The sequence below is a fragment of the Manis javanica genome, chromosome 16, assembly GCF_040802235.1.
Source record: "Manis javanica isolate MJ-LG chromosome 16, MJ_LKY, whole genome shotgun sequence".
Lineage (NCBI taxonomy): Eukaryota > Metazoa > Chordata > Mammalia > Pholidota > Manidae > Manis > Manis javanica.
In genome coordinates, this window is record NC_133171.1 from 55540357 (window position 1) to 55563587 (window position 23231).

General features: G+C 38.1%; 1 long non-coding RNA gene across 1 annotated transcript; it reads right to left on the minus strand.

The window, feature by feature from the left end:
- Positions 1–1423: 1423 nt before the first annotated feature.
- LOC118971817 (uncharacterized) lies at positions 1424–22869 on the minus strand. Its single transcript, XR_005060483.2, has 5 exons — positions 22791–22869; positions 19847–19897; positions 4734–4855; positions 2297–2399; positions 1424–1872 (listed from the first exon to the last, which is right to left on the minus strand). It is a non-coding gene; the product is annotated as an uncharacterized lncRNA (long non-coding RNA).
- Between the last annotated feature and the right edge of the window lie 362 nt (positions 22870–23231).

Consider the following 23231-nt stretch of genomic DNA (forward strand, 5'->3'; position numbering starts at 1 on the left):
TCATGGCAGTATATTTATTTGCACAAGTTCAATAAGAACCTGCTTTCCTTGTAAGAGGACCAATTAAAAACACTGGTTATACTACCAAGGCTTTGACTGGAACGTCATACCTGAGAGACGTGTGTAGACTCAGATATGAACAGACGGCTTTAAGGAACTAAGGTTGATTTTATGGAGCCAACAAAGCCCCTTGGAAAAACTGGCCTGGTACCTTGCTTACAGAATTCCCAGCAGCCTTACCAGGTGAGTAAGGAAGGTCACTTCCTGGCAGGTGCAGGAACCTCAAGAAGAGAGGAATTCACCCAAATCTACAGGTACTGCAGGCACAACCTGATGGCAAGTCTGCCTTGGCTTTCTGGCCTCAAGAGGCCTTTAAAAGTTCAATCTGAAATTCCTTACAAAAAGTTCCAACAAAGCATAGTTAAAAGAGCCCATGTAATCAATTGTTCTTCTTGCTGCACTTATGCAAATAATCAAGCCAACTGTTAATTATTTTCTTAATCTAGCTACTTCTAATAAAAATAAGGGTGATTTTAGAGAAAAGTATTGTTTCAATAATGTAGTATACTAGTCATTGAAATGTAAACTCGATCCAGAATTCCAGTCCCCCATAATAGCCTGGCTAATGCCCCTACTAGGCCCCTTAATAACAGTTTGTGGTTTACTCTTAGTTGCCCCTTCTGTCCCCAGGTTCCTCCAACAGCAGCTAACCCAGATGACCCGAGTCACCACCAACCAGATGTTACTTCACCATTATGCACCTCTTCCACTGAACCCCCTCCTTCGGCCTAATACCAGCCTCAAACCCCCATGACGCCCCTTGTCAGCTGGAAGTAGCCAGATTGAGTCGTCGCCCGTTATAACCAAAAGGCTGGAATGTTAGGCTGGAGAAAGGAAAAACAAGGACATGCAAACAGAACAGAGAGATGCCATAGGGGGAGAACAGACCAGACCCCAAAGTCCGTGCGGTATATGGAAAGGGGACAGCTCTCCCTGAATTTCATTCTGATGTGCCAACTGAGACCCGGATGTCAGCCTCCTCCCTCTTGGAAGGAAAAAAGTTTCTAGTTGACTATTATGTCATCTTTAGCCAATTGTACCTCTCAACACCCCTTAGGATAGCTTGCCCACTCCTCCCTCTCCTAATCCCTTATAAGCGCCCCACCTCCCTAACTGGGTGTGACTTCTCTGGCCTCCGGCAAGAAGGCCGTAGAACCTCACCCGGGGGTATTTAAATAAATTACCTGGCCCTTTATTGCCTCTCTTTGCCTGCTTATTCGGGCTAGAATTTATCTTACAAATAATATGCATAAACTTGGACTCAACTATTTGAATTATAAGGGTATAATTTAAATTAAATCACAATATAAAAATACTGTTTCTACATTAGCTCTATTAGTGAAAAAAATAACTATATGCTTAACATGAAATAAATGGAATGGTTTATAGACTAAATATTCAGACCATTAAAAGTATTTATGAGGCAATTTTATCTCCAAAGAAACAGTTACTCCGATCATTATAACAACAACAAAGAAAAGCAAACAACTAAAAATTTATGACTTTTTTTGTTTTTTTTGGACCCATCAGAGAACTGAGATTGCAAGGCACATTACCTCCCTGAAATCTGGAGAGACAGGTGAATCCAGAACATTACAGCTAAGATATGATTACTTGGAGCAGAAATCATGGGAGCCGTAATATGAGAGAGCCATGGGACTCTAATTTTGATGAACAGCTTTAGACTGGGTATAGACTAGCATAAAAGGAAGAAATTAATGGGGCCCCAGACCTGTGAGGTGGAAGCAGTAAAATCCTCATGTTTACCTCCAGGTCCTTGTGGTTGAAGATCAGAGAAGGAGCACCTTTTTGCTCAATTAAGGAGAAAAGAAGAGAAATCATTATGAAATACTACCAGAGCATTCTATAACAAAAGAGAAAGAACATCCAAGAACTGTAGGGCATTTTTAAAAGGTGTAACATAGGCATTACTGAATACCAGAAAGAAAAGAGAGAACAAGGAAAAAAACACTGGGAGTAATATTGACCAATAACTATGCAAAATTAATGACAGCAAACTGCAGATCTAGGAAGCTCAGAAACCACCAAACAAGATAAATACTTAAAAGAGTAAACAAATGGTTATCTTAGCTAGAATGTAGAAAGACAAAGAAATAATTGTGATAGAGGCAAGATGATAAGACTAAGGATAGAAATTAAAGTGGATTTTTAAAATCAGAAACCATAATAGCAAGAAGAATTGAGTGAAATACTTAAATATTGAAAGATAACCTACCAAATTAGAATTGTGTATTCAATGAAATTATTCTTCAAAAGTAAAAAGGAAATCGTTTTTAGACAAACCAAAACTGAAGGAATTTTTCATCAGCAGATTTGCCCTGCAAAAAATATTAAAAGATGGTCAGGGAAAAGAAAAATAACATAGGCCAGAAATGAAAATCTGCATAAGAAAGGGAGAGAATTGGAGAAAGAATATATGAAAGTGAAAGAAACTTATTTTTCCTGTTCTTAATCTAAAAAATAGCTGAAGTATTAGTGGAAATATTGCATTTGGTAATGATAGCATATGGTGAGTAAAAATGAATGAGAAATGTCAAAAGGGAGGGAAGGGAAGAACTGGAAATGCATGTGAAATGGTATGACTTTATTTCAACATGGACTTAGACTAGTTAAAAATGTGCACTGGAAGTATGCATAGGGCAATTATCAAAACGTTTTTTAATTATGATTGATATGCTAAGAGAGGAGATAAAGTAGAATAAAATGCTCATAAAGATGCTCAATTACAGAGAAACCAGGAAAGGAGGGAAAAGAGAAAGAACAAATACAATGAATCAAAATCAGTTACAAATATGGTGTATATTAACCCAACTGTGTCAATAATCACTTCAATTGTGGATGATGTAAGTACACCAAATAAAAGAAAGAAATTGTTGGAATGGATAAGTAAGTAAAACTCAGCTATGTGTTACATACAAAAATAGATGGTAGACATCGATGGATGATGATTGATAGATAATAGGTAAAAAATTAAAAGGGTGGGCAAATACAAACTATGTTAACACTATCCAAAGAAAGCTGGAGTACTTACATTAATTTCATACAAAGCACACCTCAGATCAAAGAAAATTATGAGGGATAAAGAGGGGAAATATATATGATAAAGTAGTCATTTTTCCAAGGACACATAACAATCTTATCACGTATGCACCTAAAAAGAAAATGTCGAAATACATGAGGCAATCGCTGCTCATATTTTTTTTTATCAAAGTAAAAGGACAAATTGACAAATCCACTATTGTAGTTGAAGACTTCACACCCCTCCTTCAGTAATTGATACCTCAGGCTGGCAGAAAATCAGAAAAGATACAGTTGTTCTGAACAGTGCTATCAATCAAGATGATCTAATTGACATTTATAAAATAAGTAATCCAACAGCAAAATACTCATTCTTTTTAAGACACAGGGACACTCATGAAGATAAACCTTGCCTAGGCTACAAAGCACATAATTTAAAAAAACAGAAATCATACAAAACATGTTTTCAAACTACAAAAGGACAATATTAGAAATCAATTATAAAAAAATAGGGGAAAAATCACCAAGTACTGAAAATTAAACAACATTATTCTAAATAGCACAAGGGGAAAAAAGAAATCTCAGAAGACATAAAATATTTTTAATTAAAGAAAAATGGAACTACAACTGCGTAATATATGGAAGCAGCACTTAAAAAGACACAGCATTAAATGAATATATGAGAAAAGAATAATGATCTGAAAACAAACTTAAGCTTCCACCTTAGGAAACCTTTTAGTAAACTAGAGAAAGAACAATATAAATCTATCAAGCAGGAAAAAATAAATAAAAATAGAACAAAAATCAATGAAATTGAAAATAATAAATCAATAGAGAAAAATCAAAGGAGTCAAAGCTAGATCTTGGAAAAGATAAATAAAATTGATAAGTATCTGGGCAAGCGACCCAAGAAAAAGAGCAAAGACACAATTTGCCAATATCAGAAATGAAAGAGGGGTCATCATTGCTGGTCCCGCTGTCATTAAAAAGATAATAAAGGCATACTGTGAAAAGCTCTACTTATCAGTGTAATAAACATAAAATGTCAATTCCTTCAAAGATACAAACCACCAAAGCTTACACAGGAGAAATATATAACCTAAGTTTCCCTGTATCTATTAAAGAAATGGAATCAATACTTAGGAACCTTAAAAACGAGAAAGGACAGGCCCAGATGGTTTTTCACTGCTGGAATCTACCAAACATTTAAGGAAAAAATGATACCCCTCTCCACAATCTCTTTCTGAAAATAGAAGCACACAAAACACTTTCTAACTCATTCTATGAGACCAATATTTTTACCCTCGTACCATTAAACACAATTAAAACCAGATAAAACAATTACGAGAAAGGAAAATCATAGGCAAATATCTTGTGGACATAGATATAAAAATCCTCAATATATTAGCAAATTGAATCTAACAATGCATAAGAATAATTATACATTGAAACCAGCCACATCAATAGTTTTAAAAGGGAAAATCGTATCATATACACTGCTTACTGAAGGAGTGGGAAATACATTTCCACACTGTAAGTAGTGGCTGCATAAAGTGACTTCCTTCCAAAGAGCACAGTTTGGAAAGGGGGAAGAGAGCATAGCTTAACAGTGCAAAAAACTTGATAAACACTACCTCAGTCAGGTGAGCAAGGTGAACATCAACAGTCATATCACATTGACAGTAGATACCCTTGATGTGATATGATGAAAATGGCATCTTCTCTGGTCTCCCTCCCAAAATCACAGTACCCCAATCTAACAAGAGAGAAACATCAGATAGATTTCAATTCACGAATGATTTATAAAATTGTTAGCCAGCACTCCTCATACTATCATTCATTAAAATTAGGGAAGTCTGAGTAACTGTCATAATTAAGAGGATCCTGAGGAGAATGATGACTAAATATAACAGACTATTCCAAAGGGATACTGAAACAGAAAAGCACATCAGGATGAAGTTAAGTAAATCTGAATAAGTATCGACATCAGTTAACAATAATGTAGCAATATTGTTTCATTAACTATAACACATCTGCTACTGAAACATAAGATATTAATAATAGGGGAAACTGGTTGCAAGTTATCTGAGAACTAACTCTCTGTACTACTTTGCAATCATTCTGCAAATATAAAACTGTCTTAATGTAGGATTAAAAAAATACTTATGAGTTTTTAATGGCAAAGAGGCATGCTTATATATAAAATAAAGTGAAAAACATAAAATTGAACATACAGTAAAATCTCAACTTGGTTAAACAGTGTTCATGCAAAATAATTTGAAAGGAATCTAGCATAGAATCAACATTATTTGTTTTGGAAAGGCTGTTACAAAAAGGTGATGCCTATTATCTTTTTACACTTTACACATTTTCAAATAATAAAATGTTATATTAAAATATATAAATAAAGGTCAATTTTTATACAGCTTTGAATGCCTAAAATTGCAAAATATCACACCCCAACATATTTCCTCAATTTCTGTAATGGAGTCAATGAGAATAAAAATTTTTTAAAAAAAGAAAACTCACTACTCATGCCAAGTGTTACTATGGAAATATTCTAAACAAACGTTTAAAATATATTTGATAGTTTGGAAATATTCCCACAGTTGCTGTGAAGTTAATTATTATGCCTATTTGAACAATTGTTATCTTGATAAATTAAATGAAACAGTGTATTTTCTAAATTGAAAATAAGATCCTCTTCCTTTAATCAATGTAACAAAAAAAATAAACAACGAAGTACTTTAACAATTGCTCAAGACTGGAAGTGCACAGTCAGAAATTTCTGCACTGTGCTTTAAAATATGAATTGATGAGGTAAATGAAGGATTAAATTATTTCATGCTTTTTGTCTTTACCTTTGAGAGGCAGTACTGGGGGTGTTTTCCGTCTGCACTAATGAAAGTTTAGAAAGAGTGCTCCCGAATCCAATATCATCACATGTAAGGCAATAAATTAGTTGGTTACTAAATCACATAACTCTCAACATACTTACAATATATCCAAAAACTGGGAGGAGAAATGAATATATTACATAGACAAGGGCCAATTAAGGATGTCTTAAATTTCTAAGTAAAGGATTCAAATAAGTCCCTCTGAGCTGCAACTGGCTTTCCTATGGTAGATTTGGTGGGACAGTATCAATTTTGTTTTGTCCTTCCTGACTGTGAGCCAGATAATTCAGGTAACCTTAGAAACGACATCAAATCATCCATTAAATGAGTGAGGAAGTAAGTGATAATAATGTGAACTGTATTTTCTTTCAGGCTAAAGGGAAGTGAAAATGGTAGTTGATATTTTGCATGAAACTCCTCAAAAGGAGTTTGAATGTTAAAGGTGCTTGAGCATATCATTTAAAGGCAAAGAAGAAAAACTCATTTTCACAAAAACCATATGAGAAATGTTTCAGGGTAGAAAAGAATTACAATGATTTTGAAAGGCTGTGGGTCAGCTATGGAGCTTATCATTTGGGTAGATGAAAGTGGGGTTCAGCTCCTGCAGGGGCTTGACCTTCTAGATATGCCCTGTGTGGCCCAACCTGACCTGGGCTGCTAAGCCTTTTGTCTTTTCTTTAATTCATTTTTTTCTCTTACATTATTTATCAATTTTTTTCTAAGCTTTTAATGACTTTGAGATTGAATTTCAAGCTTCAAACCACAGAAATTCACAATGAGAGCTAAATGTTAAGTGTAAAATGCTTTACCTCTAAGGCTGTTTTTTTTTTTTCATTTTTTAACCTCTTCACATGAAAATAAATATCAAAATACGTTATATATTTGTTTCAATAGAAAGTCAATGGGGCATTTTGTAGTTAAAACCATTTTAAAATACAGAAATATGTCATCTTTCTCAGAATTCTTCCATTTTATACTCTAGTATTTTGATATAAAGAATCCTTGGAACTTTCTGAAACCAAGGGGGACTTTCTGGTTCCATTAGTGGGGTTAATCATATATTTTATTGTTATATAAATTTGTGTATATATTTTAATAGTAACATTTCTAATTTTAATATATGATGTCAATGTAAACATTAAATTTACATATTATTTTAGTTTTTGAAATTAATTATATTGAGATATAACTTTTATACAGTAAATGTAACCATTTCAATTATATAAGTTTTGAAAACTTTATACTCCTGATTAACCACTACCACAGTCAAGACAGACTATTTCCAGCTCCCCAAAGTTTCCCAGGCATCATCTCCTTCTAAAAATGGCCCCAGGTAAGCCAGGTAATGACCATCTTTCTGTCACTATACATTAGATGTACATTTTCTAGAGTTTCATGATTAAATTTCTAGAGTTTCATAAATAGAATTGTACAGTTGATATTTTTGGAGTCTGGCTTTCTCTCAGTTTGTAATATTTACAAGACTCTTGTATTCTTTGGTAGTTTGTTCCATGTTATTTTAAGAAATAGTCTCCTCTTTAAATATACCACAATTAGTTCTTTTAACTGTTGGTGGGTCTTGAGCTGTTAACAGTTTGGGACTAGAACAAAAAAAACTGCTAGGAACAATCATGTAAAGTGTGTAGAGGTACGACTTTATTTCTCCTGGGAACATATCTAGGAGTAAAATTGCTGAGTCTTGTGGTAAGTGTAGGTTTAAATAAGAAGCTACAAACTGGTTTTCAAAGTGGTCATTATCACTTTGCATTACCACCAGCCCCATATCAGAATTCCAGTTGCTTATATTGTTGCCAAAGCTTGGTATTGCCAGTTCTTATGATCTTAGCCAACTAATGGTATGTAGTATTACTGGCTTGTGATTCAGTTTGAATTTCCATACTGGCTAATGAGATTAAATATCTTTTCATGTGCTTGATATACATACTCATTTATCAGGTGTCTGGCTTAAACAATTTACCCACTTTTTATTGGGTTTTCAGTATTATTATTGAGTTGCTAATGTCCTTTGTACTTTCTACATACAAATTCTTTATCAAGTATATATATAGTTTATCAGAATTATATATAAACAATCATGTATATCATAGATTTTTCCTTGCAGTCTGTAGTATTTTTTTTTCATTTTTTCTTTTGGTATCTTTGATAAAGAAAAAATTTTAAGTTGATGGAGTCCAGTTTGTCAATTTATTTTTAAGAGGGCATCTCTCATATTTATTGATCAAATGGTTGTTAACAACAATAAAATTCTGTATAGGGGTCTCAATGCTCAATGCATAATCATTAATCCACTCCAAGCCTAATTCTTCTCAGTCTCCAATCTTCTGAAGCATAATGAACAAGTTCTTACATGGTGAACAAATTCTTACATAGTGAATAAGTTCTCACATGGTGAACAGTGCAAGGGCAGTCATCACAGAAACTTTCGGTTTTGATCACGCATTATGAACTATAAACAATCAGGTCAAATATGAATATTCGTTTGATTTTTATACTTGATTTATATGTGAATCCCACATTTCTCCATTTATTATTATTATTATTTTTATTTTTATTAAATGCTGAAGTGGTAGGTAGATGCAAGATAAAGGTAGAAAACATAGGTTAGTGTTGTAAGAGAGCAAATGTAGATGATCAGGTGTGTGCCTGTAGACTAAGTGTTAATCCAAGCTAGACAAGGGCAATAAAACATCCACGGATGCAGAAGATTTCTCTCAAAACAGGGGGGGTGAGGTTCTAAGCCTCACCACTGTTGATCCCCAATTTCTCACCTGATGGCCCCCCTGTGACTGTGCCTGTCTTAGGTTGTTCCTCCCTTGAGGAATCTTACCCCTCTCTGGTTAACCAGTCATCTTCCGGGGCCATACAGGGAGATGTAAAGTTGGTAAGTGAGAGAGAAGCCATATTGTTTGAAAAGGTTAGCTTTTTACTTCTTTGCAGATTTATGCCCTGTGGCTTCTATGCCCAGCATTTGTCTTGAGGTATCTTTACCACTTGGAGGAATTATGATACTTGGTAAATTCCATATGAGGAACGAATTCTATTTAAGGGTTGTAATTAGGAAGGAAGAAGAAAAGCTATAGAGGTAGCAGATGGAAGAAAACATGGGAGTATTGCTTATTTCTTTGACATATCTTCTTGTAGAGTAACTTAAGTATGTATAGGTTTTAAACTACTAATTTAATTGTTCACACACATTAACATAATAGGAATACAGTTACATAACCAAAGCAGATCTATAATTACCAGCCATCTCCAGTGGAGCCAAGAAAACCAGTTAGGCACCCTAGGCATTTGTGAAAATGTGTCTATGATATGATGGATATTGTCCAACTGTACTTGAACAGTCTGAGAAAAATCAGACAAATGAAAACAACCCATTCCTGGGAATGTTCACATCCCATATGTTCTTTTAACAGTAGATAGTCTGTAGTTGTAAGATTTTGGAGCGCTACAACTTGCACTTCTCCTAATTCTTGGTTGAGTTCCAACAGTATAGACCCAGTCAAATTTGTTGTTTTACTGAAAGCACAGGCCAGCTTAGATATCTCCTTCTTCATTCCAATGGCAAGTCCAGGGAACCCGGGGGGATGGATGCAGCTACAACTGCAGCATCGCCTGGATCTTTGTTGAGGTTTTTTGATGATCATCTTCTGGTATGACTCTTTCAGAGAGTGCTGATGTTGGAAGTTCTTCTTCATATCGTATCTTAGTTCATTTTCTGGGTAGCCAAATTAGGCTTTGATCCTCTGTATAAACACAAACAGACCCTTTGTCCACACTTTGATATGCCCTTTATACCATTGTGTAGAACTCATTGGAGGTCACCACACAGGAACTGCTTTTTTTTTTAAGAGAAAGGAATATTATCAGAAAAGTGTACCTCCATAGCCGATCATCTGACACCCTTTAAGTGATCAAAATTAAGGATATTTAAAGCATGCATCAATCGCTGATTTACAGTTAGTTTTATCCTACCAAGGAGTAATCCCCCTTTTCTTTCTTTCTTTTTTTTTATCTTTAATCTACACTTACATGAAGAATATTATGTTTACTAGGCTCTCCCCTATACCAGGTCCCCCCTATAAACCACATTACAGTCACTGTCCATCAGCATAGCAAAATGTTGTAGAATCACTACTTGTCTTCTCTGTGTAGTACAGCCCTCCCCTTTCTCCCTCCCCCCCATGCATGCTAATCTTAATACCCCCTTTCTTCTTCCCCCCTCCTTATCCCTCCCTACCCACCCATCCTCCCCAGTCCCTTTCCCTTTGGTACCTGTTAGTCCATTTTTGGGTTCTGTAATTCCGCTGCTGTTTTGTTCCTTCAGTTTTTCCTTTGTTCTTATACTCCACAGATGAGTGAAATCATTTGGTATTTCTCTTTCTCTGCTTGTCCATTTTGAATTTACTTTTGTGTATGGGGTTAGACAATGGTCCATTTTCATTCTCCTACATGTAGCTGTCCAGTTTTGCCAGCACCATCTGTTGAAGAGACTGTCATTTCCCCATTGTATGTCCATGGCTCCTTTATCAAATATTAATTGACCATTTATGTTTGGGTTAATGTCTGGAGTCTCTAATCTGTTCCACTCTGGAGTCTCTAATCTGTTCCACTGGTCTGTGGCTCTGTTCTTGTGCCAATACCAAATTGTCTTGATTACTATGGCTTTGTAGTAGAGCTTGAAGTTGGGGAGTGAGATCCCCCCTACTTTATTCTTCTTTCTCAGGATTGCTTTGGCTATTCTGGGTCTTCGGTGTTTCCACATGAATTTTTGAATTATTTGTTCCAGTTCATTGAAGAATGTTACTGGTAATTTGATAGGGATTGCATCAAATCTGTATATTGCTTTGGGCAGGATGGCCATTTTGATGATATTAATTCTTCCTAGCCATGAGCATGGGATAAGTTTCCATTTGTTAGTGTCCCCTTTAATTTCTCTTAAGAGTGACTTGTAGTTTTCAGGATATAGGTCTTTCACTTCTTTGGTTAGGTTTATTCCTAGGTATTTTATTCTTTTTGATGCAATTGTGAATGGAATTGTTTTCCTGATTTCTCTTTCTATTGGTTCATTGTTAGTGTATAGGAAAGCTACAGATTTCTGTGTGTTAATTTTGTATCCTGCAACTTTGCTGTATTCCGATATCAGTTCTAGTAGTTTTGGAGTGGAGTCTTTAGAGTTTTTTATGTACAATATCATGTCATCTGCAAATAGTGACAGTTTAACTTTTTCTTTACCAATCTGGATTCCTTGTATTTATTTGTTTTGTCTGATTGCTGTGGCTAGGACCTCTAGTACTACGTTAAAAAACAGTGGGGAGAGTGGGCATCCCTGTCTTGTTCCCGATCTCAGAGGAAAAGATTTCAGCTTCTCGCTGTTCAGTATAATGTTGGCTGTGGGTTTATGATATATGGCCTTTATTATGTTGAGGTACTTGCCCTCTATTCCCATTTTGCTGAGAGTTTTTATCATGAATGGATGTTGAATTTTGTCAAATGCTTTTTCAGCATCTATGGAGATGATCATGTGGTTTTTCTCTTTCTTTTTGTTTATGTGGTGGATGATGTTGATGGATTTTCGAACGTTGTACCATCCTTGCATCCCTGGGATGAATCCCACTTGGTCATGGTGTATGATCCTTTTGATATATTTTTGAATTTGGTTTGCTAATATTTTATTGAGTATTTTTGCATCTACATTCATTAGGGATATTGGTCTGTAATTTTCTTTTTTGGTGGGGTCTTTGCCTGGTTTTGGTATTAGGGTGATGTTGGCTTCATAGAATGAGTTTGGGAGTATTCCCTCCTCTTCTATTTTTTGGAACACTTTAAGGAGAATGGGTATTATGTCTTCTCTGTGTGTCTGATAAAATTCCGAGGTAAATCCGTCCGGCCCTGGGGTTTTGTTCTTGGGTAGTTTTTTGATTACCGTTTCAATTTCTTTGCTCGTAATTGGTTTGTTTAACTTTTGTGTTTCTGCCTTGGTCAGTCTTGGGAGGTTGTATTTTTCTAGGAAGTTGTCCATTTCTTCTAGGTTTTCCAGCTTGTTGGCATATAGGTTTTCATAGTAGTCTTTAATAGTTCTTTGTATTTCTGTGGAGTCTGTCGTGATTTTTTCATTCTCATTTCTGATTCTGTTGATTTGTGTTGATTCTCTTTTTCTCTTAATAAGTTTGGCTAGAGGCTTATCTATTTTGTTTATTTTCTCAAAGAACCAGCTCTTGGTTTCGTTGATTTTTGCTATTGTTTTCTTCTTCTCAATTTTGTTTATTTCTTCTCTGATCTTTATTATGTCCCTCCTTCTGCTGACTTTAGGCCTCATTTCTTCTTCTTTTTCCAGTTTCGATAATTGTGATGTTAGACTATTCATTTGTGATTGTTCTTCCTTCTTCAAGTGTGCCTGGATCGCTATATACTTTCCTCTTAAGACTGCTTTCGCTGCGTCCCACAGAAGTTGGGGCTTTGTGTTGTTGTTGTCATTTGTTTCTATATATTCCTTGATCTCTATTTTGATTTGTTCATTGATCCATTGATTATTTAGAAGCATGTTGTTAAGCCTCCATGTGTTTGTGAGCCTTTTTGTTTTCTTTGTAGAATTTATTTCTAGTTTTATACCTTCATGGTCTGAAAAGTTGGTTGGTAGAATTTCAATCTTTTTTAATTTACTGAGGCTCTTTTGTGACCTAGTATGTAGCCTATTCTGGAGAATGTTCCGTGTCCACTTGAGAAGAATGTATATCCTGTTGCTTTTTGGATGTAGAGTTCTATAGATGTCTATTAGGTCCATCTGTTCTAGTGTGTTGTTCAGTGCCTCCATGTCCTTACTTATTTTCTGTCCAGTGGATCTATCCTTTGGGGTGAGTGGCGTGTTAAAATCTCCTAAAATGATTGCATTGCATTCTATTTTCCCCTTTTTTCTGTTAGTATTTGTTTCACAAATGCTGGTGCTCCTTTGTTGGGTGCATATATATTTATAATGATTATATCCTCTTATTGGACTGAGCCCTTTATCATTATGTAATGTCCTTCTTTATCTCTTGTTACTTTCTTTGTTTTGAAGTCTATTTTGTCTGATATTAGTACTGCAACCCCTGCTTTCTTCTCTCTGTTGTTTGTCTGAAATATGTTTTCCCATCCCTTGACTTTTAGTCTGTGCATGTCTTTGGGTTTGAGGTGAGTTTCTTGTAAGCAGCATATAGATGGGTCTTGCTTTTTTATCCATTCTATTACTCTGTGTCTTTTGATTGGTGCATTAAGTCCATTTACATTTAGGGTGACTATTGAGAGATATGTACTTATTTCCATTGCAGGCTTTAAATTCATGGTTACCAAAGGTTCAAGGTTAGCTTCTTTAGTATCTTACTGCCTAACTTAGCTCGCTTATTGAGCTGTTATATACACTGTCTGAAGATTCTTTTCTTCTCTCCCTTCTTATTCCTCCTCCTCCATTCTTCATTTGTTGTGTGTTTTGTTCTGTGCTCTTTTTAGGAGTGCTCCCATCTAGCACAGTCCCTGTAAGATGCCCTGTAGAGGTGGTTTGTGGGAAGCAAATTCCCTCAGCTTTTGCTTGTCTGGGAATTGTTTAATCCCACCATCATATTTAAATGATAGTCGTGCTGGATACAGTATCCTTGGTTCAAGGCCCTTCTGTTTGATTGTATTAAATATATCATGCCATTCTCTTCTGTCCTGTAGGGTTTCTGTTGAGAAGTCTGATGATAGCTTGATGGGTTTTCCTTTATAGGTGACCTTTTTCTCTCTAGCTGCCTTTAAAACTCTTTCCTTGTCCTTGATCCTTGCCATTTTAATTACTATGTGTCTTGGTGTTGTCCTCCTTGGATCCTTTCTGTTGGGGGTTCTGTGTATTTCCGTGGTCTGTTCAATTATTTCCTCCCCGAGTTTGGGGAAGTTTTCAGCAATTATTTCTTCAAAGAGACTTTCTATCCCTTTTCCTCTCTCTTCTTCTTCTGGTACCCCTATAATACAGATATTGTTCCTTTTGGATTGGTCACATAGTTCTCTTAGTATTGTTTTTTTCCTGGAGATCCTTTTCTCTCTGTGTGTGTCAGCTTCTATACGTTCCTGTTCTCTGGTTTCTATTCCTTCAATGGCCTCTTGCATCTTATCCATTCTGCTTATAAATCCTTCCAGGGTTTGTTTCCCTTCTGTGATCTCCTTCCTGACATCTGTGATCTCCCTCCGGACCTCATCCCATTGCTCTTGCATTTTTCTCTGCATCTCTGTCAGCATGTTCATGATTTTTATTTTGAATTCTTTTTCAGGAAGACTGGTTAGGTCTGTCTCCTTCTCAGGTGTTGACTCTGTGATCTTTGTCTGCCTGTAGTTTTGTCTTTTCATGGTGATAGAGATAGTTTGCAGAGCTGGTTCAAGTGATGGCTGGAAGAGCTTTCCTTCTTGTTGGTTTGTGGCCTTCTTCTCCTGGGAGAATAGCGACCTCTAGTGGCTCGTGCTGGGCAGCTGTGCGCAGACAGGGCTTCTGCTTCCTGCCTGGCTGCTATGGAGTTTATCTCCGCTGTTATCTCTGCTGTTGCTGTGGGCGTGGCCTGTCTCCAGCTGCTGCTCCAAAATGGTGGAGCCCCCCTTCGCGAGGTACTGAGTTCTCGCAAGTGTGAATGTGGTCTGGATGTTGTCCTGTGTCCTCTGGTCTCTATTTTGTTATATTTTCATAAATATATGTAGTTTTGGGAGGAGATTTCTGCTGCTCTACTCACACTGCCATCTTGGCCTCACAATTCAGTTTGTCAATTTTTTATTTTGTTTGTACTTTGTACTGTCTTGAAATCTGATAATCTTATGTTCTCCAACTTTGTGATTTTCTTTTAAGATTGCTTATACTATTTTTGGTTCTTTGTATTTTCACATAAATTCTATAATTGGTTTGTTAATTGCCACCAAAAAAGTATGTTCTGATTTTGAGTATTTTTATATTAAATCCATAGATGCAATTGAGGGAGAATTGCCATTTTTAAAAATACTGAGACTTCCAATCCATAGATACATAGTATTTCCTCATTTGTTGTATCTTCTGTATTTTATTGCTACAATGTCATATTTTTCATTGAATACCTCTTGAAATATTTTGAAATGATTTATCCTTAACTACTTTAGGTATTTTCATTTTTATAAATTATATTTTTCTTTCCGTTTCCAATTGTCTATTGCTAGGAAGAAAGAAACTACATTTTGCATATTTATTTTGCATTCAGGAAACTTACTAATCTCACTTATTCTAATAAATCCTCTGAAAATTCTGTTGGATTTTTATCACATAAAATCATATCATCTGTGAGTAAAGACAATTTTACTTCTTTCTGCCAATTTGTATGCTTTCATTTTTTGTTTGTTTATATTTCACTGAGGAACAATAAAAAGTTGAATACAAGTGAGGAGCATTGGCTCCCTTTCATTTTCCAAGTCTTACCAAAGACGCTTTCATTAAATGATCTTGGTTGTAGTATTTCTATTGATATCTATTATCAGAGTGATGACAAGTTTCCTGAGAGTTTTTATCATGTTTGAGTTTTGAAGATTTCAAGTGCATTTTTCTGCAACAATGGAGTTGATCATTGCAAGGTAGACAGGTGTTCAGGTGGTTAATTAGGACAACAAGACTGAAAATCCTAAGCAAGTCTTTAATCATTTCCTGAGACAGTGGAAGCAAAGATTTAAAAAAGCTCCTGAATATTCAATTTTTCACAGTGGAATGATCACAAACAAGGGTCAGATGGATGCAGTTCAGACGAGTGTAACTGTCCTCCTATGAGGAGAGACCTTCAGAAAAGGCTTTTGCTTCCTCATAGACCATGGGCTGGGGGTAGGGAGAGAAGGTAGGAGCAGCTGTGGAAAGGTAAAGTGCCTCTAACAAGTTCCCGGGTAAGAAGGCCTCCAAATAAATAGTCTAGGGCTAGGATTGCAGATAAGCCTATGAGCATGGATGGTGGGTGGGGATTGGGGGAAGGCTGAGCCACAGACTGCAACTTTCTTTAGAAAATTGCAATGTCCTGCTGTGCACCAAGTCTGGTGAGGGAAGTGCAGCTTTCCCCCATGAGGCTTGCTAGGCAAATCCTTATAATTGCCTCTGACAGGGCCCAAAGATCCCACAGAGGATTTGGTGGGGAATCAGACTCCTCAGTCCCAGGATTTTCTCCTTTATTCCCTTGATAAAAAGAATACTTTGAGATCATTGCTTTTTTCCCTAATATATGCATTTGGAGTGTAAGCCTCAAAGCACCACACTGGCTGCATATCTTCTTACTAGTTACACTTTTTTGTTAGTGGTTATGAGTTTACATTATGTATCTTTAAATTTCACAACCTGCCTTCTCTTACTGTACCACTTCACATAGTTTAAGGAAAAGCATAAATGAAAGGAAGAATCTGCAACATATTTTTTCAAAACACTTAGTATGCCTCTGCGAGCAGAACACTTTTAGCTGGCATAGTCGTCCATGGTATTAGAAAAAATTAAATGTGGAAGCCCAAAGGCTTGATTATGATAATTTATATGAAGATCTGAAGGAGATATTCAGGACAGCATAAGATGTCCAACTGAGTTTGGAGAACACACATTTGCATTGGCATCAGTGTGTAAGGCAGTAAGATTTTCTCCTGCAGCATTTAGCAGCCAGAATAATAAGTAAAGAAAGATGGTTTGGAGTTGACTGATGTGGCAAAAGAATAGGTTCAAGAATTGATTGTGAAAATAATTGATTGAAATGATACATCATGTTTCATAAACTGGATAGGAAAGGAAATGAATTGATGAAGTAAATGAAGGATTAGGATACAAGAAAGTTCCATATGTTGTCTAACATTTCATTTTCATGCTACAATAAGTATGAAATGATAAGAAAATTACCAAAATGAGAAAGAGAGAGAGAGGGCCTTCGGGGCTCGATTTGCTGATACCTCTCCCAAGTGGAACAGGGAGGTGAGTGGAGACAGGACACCTGCAGCCCGGATCTCAGGCAGAGCCAACAAAGAGCAGGCCCAAAGGCGAGAGGCCTGTCACTGTAACAGAAAAGCCTCGGGTCTGACCAAGGTAGAGAGTTCTGAGGCCAGGCGAAGAGCGAGGTCACAGGCGGAGCAAGCTCAGGGCGCGGGAAGGACCATTTATAGGGACCGGAACACGTCCAGAATTACGGCAGCAGTGGTGTCGGAGAGGGCAGTCAGTCAGGAGCTAAACTCTTCAAGGAATGGGAAGGAGTGCCCAGAGGTCAGTAGATGTCCGCCACAGCAGTGGTTAAACACCACATGATTTAAAGCTGGGAGTTTTGAGGGAAGGGGGAAGAGCACATTCTAGAAGTGCAGCAAGGGGGTCACCTAACCCCACTGCCTGGCCCAGCGGGAGGAGGAATAAGGGAGAGAAGACAGCCACCACTTGAGCTGTGGTGGGGGCAGCCGTGTCCTCGGGAGAGCCAGCTTCCCAGAAGAGCTACAAGGTGAAGGAACTGCTCACAGAAGACAAAGGACAAACCCTGGGGCCCTTCCCGCGCCTGAGCTCGGGGGGCTTCTTGGGGGGTTTCAGTGGTTAGCGGGCGGGTGGGAGACAGGATGAGAGAAGGGAAGTAGGGCCAGATGGGGATTAGATTTAGGAAGGTGGCTGACTAGGGACCGTAAACAGGGATAAAGTGTGTAATGAGATTAGTCCTGGCGGCTGCAGCAGAGTAGTGGTGGGACTGAGTGGCTGGCAAGGCTGGCAGGGAGAAAAGTAGGGCACAGAGAAGTGTATATAAACACAATGCAGCAACAGCCCTGTGGATGCAGGGGTGGGGAGTCTTGCCAGGTGTATGCAGTAATCCGGGCCACCCACCCTTCAGGTCTGGCCAAGGACATGGGGAAGATGGGCTTTTCCAGAACTCTGACCCCTGCCAACACTTTTCCAAGAATAGTCGAGAAATGTTGAAAAGTTCAGTGAAGCAGAAGAAAACACAAAAACAGATCCCAATATAGATTTGATTTCATATACAACAATGCTGGAATTCCAACTCAGTGAGAAAAGAATGGTACTTTATGTAGTAAGTGCTGCTGACTCGACTGGCTATCCCTCCAGGAAGAAAATGAGGCATACTCTCACCACAGCCAACTAAAACATAAATTTTAGATGATGTAAAAGCATGAATGTACACAATACTCAGAATATACAAATATCTATTCCAAAAGACCTTTTAAACCAGCCCAGAAAGCCAGAAGCTATGAGAAAAAGTAGACACATTTAATTACATAAAACTGTAAATTGTTTGTGACAAAAAATCGTTTAACCAAAGTCAAAAGGAATTAATAGAATAGAAAACCATTTGAAAGCCATGCAAGAATTGAAATCTTGCAAGAGACAATTTAATATCTACACTATACAAAGAGCTCCTACAAACCGGTAAGTAAAAACCCACTGGGAAAAAGGAAAAGGATATAAATACATAATTCACAAGAAGAACAAATCCAAGTGTCTAGGAAGCATATGAAAAGATGCTTAGTCTCACTAATTTAAATTAAATACATTTATGTGTGTGAGTACACACATACACACACACACACATAAATATATACCATATGCCATATTCAAGGATTGGAAAATAAACTTTCTGGGCATAAACTTCCAGTTATAAGAGGAGCTGATGTACAGGATGGTGCTTATATGTAATACTGTATTACATATTTGAAAGTTGCTAAGAGAGTAGATCTTAAATGTTCTTACCACAAAAACAAAATGATCAGATGTGATTAGCTAATCCCTGGTGGTAATCATTTTGCAATATATAAGTGCATTAAGTCAACATGTTATACAACATGTTATATACCTTATATGTCAATTATATCTCAATAAAGCTGGGGAGGAAAGAAATTACTTTAGGTCCCCCCATCTTACATATTCTCTTCCCAATAGCTGCATCCTTAAAAAAAAATAAAGAATTGGAAGATTCAGTGTTGAATCACGCATTGATCTATAGATTCAATGAATCAAATGAAAATCCTTATAGGGTTGTTGGGTTTTTTTTTGATAGAACATGACAGGTTGACTCTAAAATACATATGGAAATGAAAGGGCCAATAATAGCTTCCTGAAGAGGAATAATATGGAAATACTGCCCTAGTAAATACCAAGACTTTTTATAAAAGTACAGTGATTAGGAAAGGGTGATATTTGTGCAGGGATAGACAGCCTGAGGAAAAGACTAGAAACTAATGTCAACATAGACACTTGGCTAGTGATTTATGTGGCACTGAAGAGCAAGGGAAGAGGAGCCTTTCCAATAAGCAGATTGAGTGTTCACATGGGGAAAAAACAAAACTTGACCCTTATCTCATACCATAAACAATAAACCCCAGGTAGGCTGTCATCCTAAATTTGGAAGGCAAATAGCTTTGTATGTTTACAGATGGCAACTACACATTATGATGAGCATGTAGTAATGTATATAATTGAGTCACTATCTTGTACAAGTGAAGCCAATATAACATTATATGCCAACTATATCTCAATAAAAATAAGTAAATTTTTAAAAATAAATAAATATGGAGGGCAGAACCAGAAAGATTATAAAAGATGATAGAGAATGATAGACAATATGGAGAATTAACTCCTCAGGGTAGTGAAAGATTTCTTTTCATGACACAAAAACACCAACCTTCATTAAAATTAATAAACGATTCCATTGAAACGACATTCTAAAACAGGCAAAACTACACCATAGTGTTTAGGGAAGTGTTAGTTTGCGAACTGACCCTTGTGCACAGAAAGCAAGGGAAGACTGAAGAAAGAGGCGGGCCACTCCAGATTGGTAGGTGACAGGTTTGATAAGAAAGGGACTTACTTTTGAGGCTTGTCCTGGATGGCCGCAGGATGAGTAGCTCTCCACACCCACCTGAAAGAATTTTGAAAGCTTATATAGAAGGCTTAATTCAGTTCAGTCGTATACACCATCCAGATGGTCTCAGCAACACCTACTCTCTCAAGGCTGTGCCCTTGGAACAGCTGGGCTGTGGGGACATTAGGCAGGGAGAAGACTGCAAGGGCGGCGGAGGGGTGAGGAGCCTCCCATTGCCCAAGTCCAGCTTGAGGGTCAGCCAGGAGTCACATGCTGTCGATTAGCTCCTCCAGCAGGAAGCATCCCCACGCTGAAGATGACCATGGAAAGCAGGGGAGTGATCGCCATAGAAGGCAGGGTGGTGGCAGCCCGCAAAAGGCAGGAAGGGGCTGAGACCTTTAGAGCCCAACAGTGTTTTATTTCTTGAGATAGATGAGTCTGAGACAGGGGCCGTGGGCTTAGACAGAGTAGGGTCAGGGCCTCTGGAATAAAACAAAGCAAGATAACCATTGTGAAATTTGCTTTGGCCTGCTGGGGAGCCCAGCTTATTTTTCTAACTTTACCCAAGTGCTGCTTTTCTTCCTCTAACCCTAAACAAATGATTTGTTGCAACTTGGGCAATGTAGCAAGCAAGCCCAAAACTACTGCAAGCCCAAAAGAACATAGTAAAAAACAGGAAGGATTCCATCTTGAAACCCAGTTAGTTAAAAATTAAGACAATAACTCAGCCCACCTTGGGAGCAAAGCAGGCAGCCTTGAGTGATATACTCGCAGACCAGGAAGCTGCTATCCTGGGAGGAAATCAGAGCAGTAAAATTCTTCTAAATAAGCAAGAAGACTAATAAGAAACTTAGTGTTTCTTCAAAGGTATTTGGGACCACTTAAGCAGGTGTACATCCCTAGCCCTTTGTCTCTTAACTGCCTATAAAACCCCTAGGCAACGCACCACCCCGGGGCTCTCTTGTCCCCTCGTGGCTTGAGCCAGAAGCTCTGTCTTTTCATTTTCTCTCTAAATAAAAGCCTCTGCCCTGCTCTCCTACCTTGACCATTCACGAAGTTCACTCTTCGGCTCCATGAGCAAGAACCCCGGCATCAAGGCTGTGCGGGAGTTGGCTTTACAATAATGCATTAACTTGCACATTTATGTTATCCTTCACATAAAGATTTTAGGAAAAAAAATCTTCCCAGGTGATTCTGATGGGCAACCACATTTAGAGACCCCTGACCTAGAGCCTAGCTGGAGTGATACTGGAACAGTCAGATCTGTTTCAGGTGATAAAATGCCACCCTGGCTTGCATTTTATCAATCTCAGGTATTGATTCATGTATCTGAAAAACCCAGGGTGGTTTCAGAAATGGCTAGTTCCAGATACTCCAACAAGATTATTAGTAGATTCCTAGTAATCTTTTCTCATTACCTACAGGCTCCCGACCCCAGGAAGGCCCCCAGCAAGACCTTCTCTGGCATCCCAGCAGCAGTCCTGGGCTTGGCGCTCCCCACCCTGCCTGGGACCACATGCCCATCCCTGACCAATCGCTCTGACCAGTGGTCTGAAAAAGGACTGCCCTGATGTGCCTGCCTTTGGAGGTGCGGAGGGGAGAGTCCGCCTCATTTGAACCATATTATCCATATAGGAGAAAAAAATGAGTTTTCCTCCAAGGAGAAAGTGGGTGCCATCACCAAGAGGAAAGGGAAAGGATGCTCGGGCAGAAGAACTGGAGTCAAGGGGCTGGAAGCCCCAGTGGACTCAAAGGAGAGGCGTGGTGGGGGAAGGCGACAGGGGAAGACTGCCGTCCAAAAGGGGGCACCTGAATTACAATTTCAGAGGCAGATTAGATGTGGATGGTGATGGGGTCCTGGGTGTGGCCCTGACATCGGGTGGCAGGGCTGTCAGGGTGTCGGAAGCTCAACAGAGTGTGCCCACGTCTTCCCTAACAAGGGTGGAACCCTAATAAAACACAGTCTGCATGGATCAGTCTCAGAAAGATATATGACCCAAGAAACACAGCCCAGTGGCATAAAGTAATTAACAAGCAATTTCATCCTTTAGTCGCACCTCTCAAAGGATTTTAGAGGGATTCGGATTCACAGTTCACAGCCACGCTGATTAAAACCCCCTTTCTTCTCCTCTCTCCTCTTGACCTAAAGCTATTCTACGCTGGTCATTTCAAACTCCTTCTCCCACCAAAAATAAATGATGCTCCTCCTCCACACCCAGTCTGAATTAGCCATTACCAGTTTCCCACAAGAATCTGTTTTTTTCTAGGAAGGAAAGAGAGATGGAGGAGAAATTGAGCTGGCAATTAGAGGACTCTTTTTGGTGGGCCAGGGGAAAGGGGATATCTGTGCCCAAACTCTCACTGACCATTTTTGTCCTAGCACAAGGACAGCGACCTAGGGGTCACATAAGAACAGCCACAGGGAGGAACAGTGGGTGGCACAGCAAAATCATCAGAGTTTTTACATTGGTGGCCCCCAACTCCATCTCTTTTCCTCCATTTGAGAACCTGGACTTCCCGAGGAAGCAGGAACATTCAAGGCAGAAACTCAAGCAGGAGCCACTTTCTCTTCTCGGTAACAGACCTAGTGGTTTTATTGATTTGCTTTAACAACAAAATTAAGTGTTTTATATTGATCTATAAATTGGGGATTAATATGGCAGGTAAAATCATTGAGGGTATTAATGACCTTGGTAAATTCTGAACCTTCCACTTCAGATCTAATGACTTTTAATGCAAACTTCAACAATAATGAAGTACTATCTCTCACCCATTAAGTAGAAAAAATAAATAATAAAACCCAAAGTTAGTGAAGTTATTGGGAAAAAAGTGTATTCATTTGTTTGTAGTACAATCCTCTTTTAGGACAGAGGTGATTTGGCAATACTCCTCAAATTCCACATAATACTTATTCACAAAACATTCAAAAGATGAAGAAAATCAAACTTACCTTCCATCTCCTCATCAGTTACCCCCAGGGCTGGGCACAGATTGATTCACCTTCCTTTTTTCAGTTGTTTTTTTTTTACTGTGGTAAAATACACATAATATAAAATTAGCCATCTTAACTGCTTTTCAGTGTACACTTCAGTGATACTAAGTACATTCATATTACTGGGCAACCATCACCACCAGCCACCTCTAGACCTCTTTTCATCTTCCTGAGCTTGAATTCTGTGCCCATTAAACCCTAACTGCCCATCCCACTTCCCACAGCCCCTAGTAACCACGGTTCTACTTTATGCCTCTGTGAATTTGACTACTCTAGGTCCCTCACATCAGTGGAATCACACACACAGTGTTTGTCTTTTTGTGATGGGCTTATGTCACATAGCATAATGTCCTCAAAGTTCACTCGTGTTGTAGCATATGTCAAAATTCCCATCCTTTT